A 13,528-nucleotide genomic window follows, 5' to 3' on the forward strand; every position below is an offset into this window, starting at 1 on the left:
ATTTCATTTTATCACGCACGTCTGAGAAAATCATTTTCATACAAAATAGATCAGTTGATACACATTTAATATTACACATTTAATATTAGTCGATTTTACATCAATCTATGTATACAAAATAGATCAGTCGAAATATTTAAGCATCTAAGATCCACTTTGACCGAAAATAGGATTTCTCTTTCTCAATTAGATCAGTCGATACACTTTTTCTTACCTATATACTCCAATACAGTCTATAGATAAGTTATTATTAGAAGACGATTTGTTAGTATTTTACTTTCGGCACACTTCGTTAATGAGCGGAAAGCCTGGCTTTAGGATAGGAAGTGCCACGTCGGAGTTTTCCACAGAGAAATCCCGAAGTGAGCACTCAGCAGGGCGATTCTCAAAAATCATTTTCCACTGTCCATGTAATATCGTCTCGGCTCTCGCAATAAAGAAGCGCGGATTTACAATAAAAGGTAGTACCTTTCGCAATAAAGGAGATTGGATCTGCAATAAAAAAGGATTCAGCGCTCTGCTTCATAATGAAAAGCTCAAAGCGAATTTTCTCCGGTGGAGGCTACAATCGACGGAAAACATTTCCACGCCTCCGTCTCGGTGTCGACGTCCCGCCTCTCTACGCTACAGGGAAACTCGTATCCCGGAACAAGTAAGGAAGCCCGGCAGCCCGGAGTGATCTTGCTTGAGCAAACTTTCGTCTCCGCCTCACGATGCTCTTAATAAGCCCCATATTGTTCTCTCTTAAATTTTAATAATGCGTCGCGTAATGCACGACGCGTACACCGTACATACGCCGCAGCTTGGCTGCAATCTGAAAATATTTGTTGCAACGCAAAGAGTCCCTCCGGGGCGTCTCTCTGTTTATGAAGTTTTATGTCGACTAGCGGTCGGATAGTGGAGTAACTGTAAGAGAGAGAGAGAGAGAGAGAGAGAGAGAGAGAGGTCAAATAAAAACGAAAAGAGAAAAAATAGAAGAGAGACGAGGGAAACAAAAAGAAAAAAAGAAAACAAGGTTGAGGGTAAGAGCGTTAGGCGACAGGAACTGCAGACGGAGAAAGAAAAGCGAAGGAACCGAAGCGGATGAAAAAGAATGCGAGGATCGCAACGTAGGAGGCTTTCAGCGTCGTACACGAAGAACAGTTGCCTCGGCACGACATATCGAAACTATCGGCGTGTTTCCTCGCGAGGATTCAATCGGACTGACTTTCATCTAGACCTCACTGCAACGCTGGATCGTCGAATATAGCGAGATATTGAGCCCAACCGCGAAATTAAAGTGGACATCTATCTGCAATCAACGTGATATTAGCATTTTGCATACGTTTCTCGAACTGTCATCATGATAGGATGAAGAGTGGCATAAAATTTTGAGCGATTATTTGAGCGAAAGGTGCACGAATAGAATAATGTAAAAAAATGAATAAAAAAAAAAACAAAATTAACCTGGAAAAAGAGGAAAATTTCCGATTTTGTATAGAAATTATTTCAATATGTATAATATTATCATAAAATGATATTTTGTCATAAAATTAACAAAGAAATTCCTACGCTATTATATTTATAAATTATTTCATTTACAAAATATCTACGTAATTATATTGTTTTTATTATATTTTTATGAATGAGTATAATGTTTTTCGCAAACGGGATCAGATTTTTAAAATAATTCTTCAAGAATTTGCTCAGTCACACCGGAAAGCGGACAAAAGAATTCTTCCGACCGGTCCCGATGTTCCAATCAAAAGTTTCTTCTTTCCAGCAGTTGCACGCGAAAAGTCCATCACGATGCCAAAATTGAAACGTGACGATATCGACCGTCGCGCGTACGAATGTGAGCGAGTTTTTGTTGATTTTACTTTGTGGATTCAACGCGTCAAAATTGAAACGACAATAGCAAGTAAAGAAAACGTCATACATTCTTATAAAAAATTAAATTAAATTCTCCATAAACTTATTTTCAGTTATCATCGTATATTGTTAGAAAATTCAACTGCGTATATTATTATAAAACTTTACAACAGATAAACAAATAAAAGAATGATTGAGATTATTATTGAATTATTCACCTTTTTATTAAACAATGATATTATTTTCGTTGTACTTATTTATTTAAAATTTAAATTCTATATGTTATAAGTTTTATGCAAAAATAAATAATTATAAGTTATCAATATAAGAAGTTACAAAACTGACTGGCAGTCAAATAATAAATCAGTCAAATAAAATAATTACTTTAATATATGATTATAATAAACAATAAATAATTTTGAAATTTTGCTCACAGACGTAATAAGTCGACATTCAAGAAAAAAATAAAACTAAAAAAGACAAAAACGCAAGTAGAGAAAATTGGAACCAATCTTCTGGCTTCGTTTAAAATTAAAGTATTAAATAGAAAAACGCTGGATAATGACTGACGTGAAAAATGGAGACCGAAAGTCGATACACAGAGCATCGGGAAAATGTCATAATGTATACGAAGTATAGTTCAAAGTTGCTATAGTACTGTATTAACTTTTAAACATGTATAGAGAGAAATAATTGAATAAAAACGACGGGTATAATGATATAACACTCAAATTAAGGTGATATGTCTTTGAATAGAAGCCTTCTTCTCTTCCTTTAATTAAAAAGATCAAGGGAAAATCATTCATTTTATACATGTATTTAAAAGGTAAAAAGGGCTGAACTCTGAATTATTCTGCTTGACCGATACTCAAAACGCCGAGTTGAAGTTGAAACGTTAAGCTATGCCCGTTCGCGTGAAGTGAAAGGGAAGGGACATTGAGGCTGATAAGTGGATGGATAGGATAAGATTAAGGAGCTTCGAAGGGTTGGCAGAGGTATAGGATGCAATGAAACGTGAATACGGTTCGATGAAGGTCGACCAGTGGAATTTCCGTGAGAGTTTGTTACTTTACTGATAACCAACGACCTAGACTAAAACTTACACTTGAACGTGTGGACGGGGAGGATCGTCAGGGCGTGGAAGTGAGACGGAGAGCACGTCGCATTGCGGCTACCGGCCGGACAATGCCATACTGGCCAGGGTAACTGTTCTACGGAATTGGTACTGTGGTCTCCTAGAAGCTCCTGCGTGAGTTCCACAAACTCTGCCGAGGTCGTATACGCGTCAAATAGTTCTCGTTTTAATGATCACGCCGCTAACTCGATAGCGGAAGGGAAGCACTTTTCTCTCTCTCTCTCTCTCTCTCCCTCCCTCCCTCCCCCTCCCTCCCTTCTCCCTCTCTCTTTCTGTCCGCGCTATACTTTATCCATGCGTTTGCATGCGGTTGACCATTCGAAGCGACAATAACAACCAATAATAAAAATGCAACGAGTGCAACGTTCGCTTGAATTTTTCAACTTCCATATGACGCATGTTAATTTGCACTGACTGAGTTCAACAGAATTTCGATAGTAAATTTGTGATTGAAATCTTAAATTATAATCTTATATGAATATATGTATATAAAAATCAAGAGCTTAATCTCTAATATTACGTAATGAATACATACGGCGCTCTTGCAAAAGACACAAGTCAAAAATATAAAATTATTTAAGAAAGAGGACAAAATTGCGTACTTAAAAATTTTTAAATTAAAAAATTTTAATTACAATATAATTTAATTAATTACAGTAGTAGTTACACATAAATAACTAGAGATTTTAATCACAAATGCTTGTTTCATGCTTTCAAGTTTCAAATCTAAAAGTAATGTGCATATTAATTTTGTTATAGTGTCATGTAAACCCCCAAAAACTACCTGTATTTTGATTATGCCATTTTTCTCTTTTATTTTCAATTTGAATTCAACTTGTACTATTTTTCTTCATCAAAGGTCGATATACCTATTTAAAATACAATCCGCATATATAAGTAATACAGAATATATAAGTAATACAGAAAAACTTCGACTTTTGTTACTTTTCTTGCAAGGGTTAATAAAGATTGTATCAACATATTGGTTAAATAATAAGATAACAAACTTTGTACTGTTATCCTACAATATAAATTCACAATGTTAAATTATACTCAATTTGAGTTATTTTTAATCATTGCTATAGATCGCCATTTCTACTCATATGCCATTAATTTAAAACTAAAACAATAGATTAAACAATTTAACTCAAGAAAATGTATTAAATTTGACTCAAATTTAATTTATTATTTACTAAATATACACGTTAATACGTGGACGTGGTTGGACTTTAAAATTAACCACAAAAGTTGATTGATTTACATTTTAATATACAGAAGTTAAAAATAACAAAATATATATTTTTTTTAATTTAAGGGATTGCTATCATTGCTTCCTCTTTATCTAAAACAGTATAAATACCGATATATGCTAGTAGCACGTCATCATAAATTTTCGGATAGTCTTAACGACTTCGAGTCAGTCGCTAAACGCGGAAAAATGGCAAGTATCACCGTGCATGGCAGGTACATGAATAACTTCGTGACAACGACAGGGCGAGGTAGATTTCGAAAAAAGGCTGAAATCACGGTGTAAAATGCATCTCTAAAAGATGGCACTTTTTATCATCGTAATGCTCCTCCTTCTTCGGGTAACGAGGTGAGTAAAGGCCGAGTAGAAGTTCGTCCAAGGTAGATAGTGGAAAAGCGCGGGCCGACAACTTTAACATTCTCTTTCTTTCACGCACGTTTCGTGCGCTTGTATTATGCAGGTGCACCGAAGGAAACGGTCTTCGTCATTCGCCTCGGCCTTTTCGCTCGCAGACAGCTAGTACTGCGAGGATATACGCGTGACCACCAAGAAGATGAGGATTTAACGGTCTTCCTCGCGCCCTCACTCGCTCTCTTGAAAAATCGTAGAGCCATGACGGGCATGCACGCGAGTACGATGCGCTGCGGAAGGATATACCGCTCGTACGAGCCGCGCTCCCGGACTTACCCTGTCTCTCTCTTTCTCTCTTCTCTCTCGTCTACCTGCAAAATTTATCCGACGAGGTGGTACAACGGCGTGGTTTTGTCCAGGAGGAATTTCGAATTATGACATCGGGCGAGCATTGTTCTCGACACGATGAACGTGCGGATGCACCAAGAGATTGTGCGACGTCAACCGGATTGCTTTATCTCCAGCTCGTCTTCTGAACGGCGCGGTTATTTGAAGGAAAAAAAAAATAAAATAAAAAAGAGAGTATTTTCACTCCCCGATGCAATCTGTCTGGGATCACATGGGATGAGTTTCCGAGTATACGAAAACGCGAAACGCGATCTCCGAGAGTGACGAGCGTTCTCTCGTTCAAATCGCCGGATCCGCCCATATACTCGATTCCACTCGTGCGCGAACATTCGATATATCTCGTTCAGTACCCGGTCTGGTCATCCGACACGTTTTGACTCGATATTTCCGACGCTTGGTCTTAACCAACGAGTATCGAATTACAAGGTAGCCAATTAATGACACATCGTGTTTTCGCGGGCACACCGGTGCGCTACCACGTAGCGCTTAACTTTTGCGCGCGCGCGCAACTAATTTGCTTACCGCACTATTGCATATTCACGCGTTCCAACGTACTCTCGTGGAGAAGCGACGCGACAGGAACTTTTGAATTATGCCCTAGGCACGGAGAATGCCCGTTTAATTAATGAACGAAGGCGGGATGAGCGTGTCGACGGGTTCGGGCTGGTCGACGATGGAACGACTACTCGAGTAACGTTGTCGAATCAGAGGTGCAACGTGTCCATAAGAATAAGAAAAAGAAAGAAAAAGAGAGAAAGAAGAAAGAAAGGGTGAGAGAGAGAGAGACGCGTCGTTACCCTCGAGAGAATACCAAGGGGTTGCATCGTTGCGAGGGATAAACAACCTCAGGTAAATACCGTTCCATTCGTAGCATCACACCCTCTTGCTACGCTGCTACCACTTCAACTCCTTTGTCTTCTGCCAACACCTTCAACTACTGTGGATTATCACCGAATTTCGCGCATTGTTATAAACAAAAGTACAGAAATTTGTTTCACATAATAATCTATCTTCTTTGTGTTGCCTGATTAATGTCAATAAAAAATTAGATCTTTTTAAAACAAAATCAAACTCTATTTGGAAAACGACGATAAAATTATTATGTAATTATTTTTCCGAAAGTTTCATTATGTAGCTAAAGTATAGAGAAGTTAATTGCACTATGAAATTATTATTCAATAATTTAATCGAGGTCAAAAAGAACGCGCTAAAGTATTAATCTCAAAACATATAATACATGTGGCCTATTAAATCATACAAAATAATATTCCCATTTGAAGCGGTGAATATTTGCAAAGTGAACGTGCTTTATATCATATATATGTTGCATTATTCAGAGACTTGTAGAACTAATGGAAAATATAATGGATTATACGCTATATCATTTAATAATAACAATACTAATGGTCGACTGATTTTTGCAAAAATAAGCATGTTGGAAGAGCCGGCAGTATCATACGACATGAAACAAATAATGATCTTGTCAATAATATGTATCTAAATTACAATTAAACTATTCGATGCTGTTCGCGAGAAAGATCATTTTAAATCCGTATCTGGAGTCATGTGCGAACATTATGGTACACTGAACGAATAAAAAAACGTTATAAAATCTGAGTTGCGGGAAGAACTCGCGATCACGAAAGCTCTTTGTATCCTCGAGTGGCACACACGGACGGAAGCGACCGCGCTTCCAGCAGGAAGCTCACTTGCTTATTTAGTCGCTAGGTGAAACATAGTTTCAGCGTCCTCGTAGTCGGGAACATCCACCTGCTCCCACCTCCCAAGATTTACCGTCCACCTTGGTCAGGCGGAGAAACTACTTTCCTGATGTAATATTGCACCGCCACGAGCGCATATTCCCGTCCCGCTATACTGGCCCTGAACATGCTTTGAATAACAAAGTAATATACAAGTTCCGTTTGCTCTTCGTCGCCGAGGTAACGCGTTCAAACTTTAGCAATTACCACCACTTCATTAGTCGTTTTCCCTTCTCATTTTCTCCATCGTCGCACATATATTTACCTAACTGACGCAGATTCCGAAATTGATCTTTTCATTGATCAATCGATATAGCGAGCTAGGCCGTCGTCTCGGAATACACCCGGATGATACACGAGCGAGACATTTGAGAATCGAATTGGTACGAATATAGTATATAGGGATGATAGTTTGTCGTTCTCATAAATCAACCAAGAGAAAACTCGCGATGATCTTTCGCCCGGCTTTACAGGAACATGATTCGTCACTCTCGAGTAGACGACTTAACTTTTCCCATAGAAGTTCGATCGACCCTACTTAACGTGTTCAGTGATTCAATTCTTGGCGTATAATACACGCACGCTTCTCGTCTCCATCGTTCCGCCTCATTTTGTCGACTCATAACGTCCTACGTGAAAATCGGGATCATTCGTAGTTATCCTCAATATTAAAGAAGATGAAAATCAAAGATGAAAATCAAAAATATTTATACTGTTACATTTTGTTAAATAATTTTTGCTATTTTTATTTTTATAACAGATACGTTTTATATAATACGTGAAACGATATTATGTTAATTGTGGCATGACAATATTCAGAAATTTGTATAATTGATATAAAATTAATTGATATATTAATTTTCAAAAATAATAATGACACAATAATTACAATTATATTTCATATTTCTACAGAATAAGAATGACAAAAACATTGAAAAAAAACTATTTTAATTTTTCCATTTAAAATGAAAAAGATTAAGAGCGCACAAACATTTCCAAGTAATGGGAAAAAAAAACATTCTCCATACAAAAATATTTAGTAACTTAAATTGCTACCAACTAGTGTGTTTGAAACGTTCATGTTCAGGTGACACTTCTAATTAAAGCACAGATTAATACTAGCCAGCGCTGAAATTAAAATTACGTGAATAAATGATGTCCTTCCAGTATGAGAACGTAAAGCTATCGTTATCCGACCAAATAACGTTTGCGCAGAAATATATAACAAACCGAAACACGTCCGATAATACCCTCGACAACAACAACGACGCGTAATTCAATGACGAACGCTGCAAATCGAGAAAAAAGAAATATTATCGAATGCGGAAATTAGAGCGTCGATGGCGTTTACGCGGAAAATAAATGATTCGCAGAGCACGCGCGAACGAGCCACCATTCCATTCCTAGATTAAAAACGCAGCCAATGCTTTATTATCCTCGTGGATCGACGAGAAACCGAGAAAAAAGAAAGCGAGCACCTTTAATGATTTCGCCAAGTACAGCTGGATCTTTATGGCGATAGCGAGGATTGAATAATAACCAGATGAATGAGAGAAAATACCTATCGATAAATCGGATCATAGAGATATATATATATATCAGCACTTGACTAACGGGCTAGTTTTCACTCTAGACCTCGTCTCGTAGGCCCAGCAATATTTTCACCTCTTTCTTTTCATCCTGCTCTCTTGTCTCCGCGTGTTCACTGTTCTTTATTTCTTTACCACCTCCACGAAGCTCTGCTTTTGCTTCGCCAGTGAAGAATCGCCATCGCCTTCACATTCCGAGTCGTCGCACGTTCGGAATTAGCTGTTCGACTTGAGTGCACATTGGATCCATGGTCCGTAGGGCGAAGCAAAACGCCGGGGTGTCCGCGATCGAAACCCGGTTCTTTGAGTAGTCGGTATGTTCGACTCGAGCGCTCGCTCTTAGATAAAGCGGCGAATCTTAAATGCGACGCACGACGCGCGAAACTGGTGCTGGCGATAATTCGATCAAGTAAATTAGATTCTTCCGATCGGTCCGTGGGGAGTCGCTCGCTCGCTATCTGTCACCCGTCGTGACGCTTGACGTACTCTCGAAAAATAAATTTACGACGACGTACGTGTCAGAAACGTAATGCACGATGGGAGTACAAAACTACATCTTTCTATTCACTCATCGCGCTTTTAAATTATTACGTGACTATTATGTGATCAGTATTACATTTTAAATAGAGAATATCATATCACAGCGCACATGCTTTTACAGAATTACTGGTGCAAAACCGATTCTCGGGGGATTATTTAACGGCGCTTGCGGGCCGTTACTTCGTGGTTTCGACAATGGGTTCCGATGAAGACACCCATCGCAGAACGAGTCCTGAAAAGGTGAACGAATACCGCAGAGAGGTGTGAGAAGACCGATGCTATTCAGCGGTCTGGATGAAGGCCATTGGCCATAGCATTGGACAAAGTTCTAGACTCGAGTGTCACGACTTTTCACTGCAGACTCTTTCTCACTGTCACATAGTACAGTGACACGATGTCTATATACCGAGGTGGAAAAAAAAAACCACATTATCGATTGAATTGCTAATTAACGACGATTCAGTTGGTTGAATATTATCTGACATTATGATGGCCGAAACGTCCGACACGTCGCATATCGCGATTTAATTTACGGCATTATCGCCTCGTTATTTGTCTTCATATCGCATCCAAATTGCTTCGTGTTAGGGTACAACGGAGCTCAACGCCAAAATAATGCGAAATAACGGAAAATATAATAATAATAAAATGAACGAACGTGTCGAGGGGAATTTCACTTTTCCAGGGATTAAAGCGCATTATTCGCCCACTCATCGAAATACGTCATATGGCTGCACGTACGTGTTAGTTTCAGCAATTAGTCGACGTAATCGCGAGGTCTACACGCTCGATCAATTATTTCACGAGCACGACACTAGCGTCGTTCGCTTTATGACTTTGTTAAGCGACCATTCGTCCGAAACGCGCACGCGTCCAAGCTCGTGGCAAATAAAACAAAAATCCATTTAGCGGGCTAATGGACGGTGTGAGCTATTAATGCAAATTCACTTTGACCAGATTTCAGGGTGTTGGGGTTGACATTGGATCGACACACGCGTGCTAACATGCATGATTAAAGTTGTCGTGCGTAACATAAGCGGCAAAAGTATCGTCGCGCACGTTCAATGTAAGCAAAACGGTCGCTTTAGTCGCTTAGATATTTTTCATTAAACACGAAGATTGTTCTCTCCACATCGAACATTATTAAACGTATTATTCTTGAGGAATTTTGAACGACATTTAATTATACATATATGTCGAATTAAAAAGTGCAGTAAGCCCTACGTTTGCACGATATTTGCTTATAACACAGATGAGGATTAAAAATAAAGAATTGCCGGTGAAAAATAAATCGCGACTGATGGGAAACGTGTTTCAGAATCGTCGAATTTCACTGATAGATAGATTCCTGCATTCCCCTGACATCAAAACACGATCGATAAGCGATAATTACACTCCGCGTAAGTTTACTGTCCAACGATACAATATAATACGCGTGCTTTCAACTTCGTCTCGTTCGTATTCCCAAGAGTACCGGCTTGCTTTCTGAAGCTGCAACGTCGTTTCCTCTCCTCCACGTACAGCAATTAAGCGCGTCGCAATTGCGCCCGCCTCCGCACCGCAAAGCACCACAACCAATGGCACCCAAGCAATGTGCGTGTCCGGTACTTCGTACATTGTCCAACACGACCTGAAGTAGAGCACATGTGAACCAAGACCAGAGTGGAGAATTTCAAGGAGATCGAATTATCCGGTACTATATCCTGAAGGCGAAATGCAGTTGCGTACAATAACTTCGTTTATTTGGTTGTTTACTTCGGTTGTGCACTTCGAAATTTAGTCCACTTTTCATTAATCTTGTTGTTTAACAAACCGCATCATTAAATACTAATAATTAATATTATTATAATCATGTTATTAGAATTAATAATAAAATGAATTAATAATTAATAAGAAATAGGTATATTATTTGTAACAATATTTATTACTAACACTTGCATTTATTGTATTATTTCACACTTGCAGTATTTGGTCCAATTACAAACGTAATTAATTGCCACACCCTGATAATTAACTAGAGAATTCCGATATCCATCAGAGAAGAAGTTTACATTCTGTACGCAACAAACGCCACGGTTATTTTCACTGTCTGCAATCATTCGTTATACCTTGTTAAGTGTATAGATATAAGACTGAAGTGATTAACCTCATGGAACTACATGGACTACTCGAAGCTCTGCTTTATCCCATGTAGCCATTAACCACAGCGAAATTGCGCCACCGCGTTGTTTTAGACCACCTCAACTGAAGCTAATCAGCGTGCGTATACGACACATTGTGCCTAAACCTAACATTATTTCACGCAAGGTATACAGGTTCGCTTCTAAAGCGACCGCGAATAATCTCAAAGGGCTCGAATTATATATTACCTCTGTCTCTTCCAGCAACAACTTGAAGACAAGACTCATGATTCATCGTAACTCCAAGAGATACGAGGGTGCAAGTCATGTCGGTTCTACGTCGGCGATCAATTAATGTCTGTAATAATCACGTTGGCGATAGCGTTCGATGATACTCGTGAATTTGCGGAGCAAATTACGCTACTACGTTATAGCGGGCACGTATAAAACCCATCAAATTCCATATAATTCGTCGGGATGGATGGAGATTAAACGTAAAACCGGAACAGACCGTGTCGTCTCCTGATCGTCCCCGGGGAAGAGTAAGTAGCTAATGTAATCGACACTCTGCCTCCGCGATATACACCAAGGGTGATAATATTTATAGCGGATGACGATGCGTCGCGGGGGATATCGAGCAGATTATAGGCGTCTCGTGTTCCTGCGTCCTTACTCTACTCTACTCAACTAAGTTATTATCTTTATATTCTCATGGATGATAACATTCAACTTGTACAACGAAAAACTGATACTATCCGTTGAAATAACACTATCTCTCATAATATTGTTGATAATCTTTCACAATAATTATAGAAATGTGAAATATTAAATCATATTCTTGTGATATGTTTTTCTGCAAGATTGATATGTGCGCAATTTATACATTTGTACATTTCATACGAACTCTGTTTTCGCGATATAATAATCCTTTTTTAACAATTTTACATGTATACATTTATACATTTATATTCATATAATTGAGAAATTTATGTATTTTGTTCATGATAAAAACATTTTGTTAAATATAATTGGATTTCATTTACAGATTTTTTTATTATAGGATGCTCATATTTTGGACTTTTAATTTAATAATAACGTTAAAAGAATAATAATAAAAAGAATTCTTGTATTACTTGTTAGTTTTTCCTCTATTCGTAATGTGAGACAGGATAACAATCATTCATCGATGTCGGGATTTTCGGTATGAAATTTGAATGATAGGAGGGTGGCGAAGGTAAACGTTTCTAAGGGACGGTAATCTCCCCATTATTGTCCCTCATGATAATGATATTACTGGCACACGCAGGTCCCCTACCCGATTTCGCGAATCTTCCTTAACACCCTATATCTGACCATCTCCCTCTGCAGAAAACTCATTTCCTGGAGGTACTTTGGAGAGGGGGGGGAGGGGTGTTTGGCGCGAACGAATAACGCAGTTTTGTCACGTAACGATTCCCCGCCTTGAAAAGCCAACAAACTTTAAGACGAACGGAACTGTCATCTCCACACCGGACATGACAAACTCCCGACCGTTCCTGTCTTGTATCTTCCCATTCCTTTGTATTGTCGCGTCCCTTCGCAGCCCCGCAACATCCCCTCATCACTGTAACTTCCCTTTACACGTCATGGTAAAGAAAGGGACATTACGAACAGGGTTTCCCTTATTTTATTCCCGCATCCTGCGATTAAGTTGCGCGTGCTTGCATATATAAATAACATTATTGTTTCTTAATGAAATGTTCAATATCTCAAATATTCGATTTCTTTTACCACATCTAGATTTACATAACACGATTATCGTCTTCATTATAAATTTTCGATGAACTTCTCCACGTATGAATACTTAGAATGCAATTTAGATATATTGATAAAAGATTAAGTACAATGTTTGCGCAACGATATTACTCGAGAATGACACTCGACGTTTCGCACGATTTCACCAGTTCAACGTGTCTCTCTCGCTGTCTTTGCACGTTTAATAATTTACCGTGTAACCGATCACGTTTCTGCTGCAGCGAAGATGCGGAGGCTCGATCACCTGGTGTTCGCGCGATAGAATTAGATTCGTCAGAAATAAAAGAAATTGCGCGACACACGAAACTGTCATCTCCATTTCGTACGTGACAGGCTTCGCTTCTTTTCCGCCTTTCTGAACCATGTCAACCTCCCCGCGTCATCCAATGTCTATCCCCCTCATCCCTGTCACCTTCACTCCGCGCTCGCTCGTCCCTCAAGACCGATCCGGCCATCGTGCTCGCGTTCTCTGACCCCACTTCGAAGCTCGCCATTTCTCTTTTATATTGTCTACTGTTCGCTCCTTGCATATTAAAGCGGTGTCGCGCCGGTGAAACGGTAAAGTCTTGAGAAGAAAGAGGAACGCGAACTTGAACGGTCGCGTGAGACGAGGTAGAGGAGGTAGAGGGCAGAGGACGCGCAGAAAAGAGGACTAGAGGGCTCATCGTAATAAAAGTGAAGCGAAAAAGGGAGAGAAACCAAGTATGGCGAGTGGGGTGAGTCGAAATAGA

At 39.1% G+C, this 13,528-nt stretch overlaps 2 protein-coding genes across 6 annotated transcripts in view; one reads left to right on the forward strand and one right to left on the reverse strand.

Moving 5' to 3' along the window:
• Nucleotides 1-13,528, forward strand: part of LOC105149352 (adenosine receptor A3) — a 457,094-nt gene that overhangs the window by 421,850 nt on the left and 21,716 nt on the right. The window contains exon 8 of the mRNA XM_087414058.1: nt 1-13,528. This exon is cut by the window's left edge and continues 16,675 nt beyond it; it is cut by the window's right edge and continues 21,716 nt beyond it. The gene's annotated coding sequence lies outside the window, so the exon portion shown is untranslated.
• Nucleotides 1-13,528, reverse strand: part of GluRIB (Glutamate receptor IB) — a 226,289-nt gene that overhangs the window by 136,550 nt on the left and 76,211 nt on the right. The gene's annotated exons all lie outside the window — the stretch shown is intronic.

The sequence above is a fragment of the Acromyrmex echinatior genome, chromosome 15 (genome assembly GCF_024713525.1).
Source record: "Acromyrmex echinatior isolate Ae372 chromosome 15, ASM2471352v2, whole genome shotgun sequence".
NCBI lineage: Eukaryota > Metazoa > Arthropoda > Insecta > Hymenoptera > Formicidae > Acromyrmex > Acromyrmex echinatior.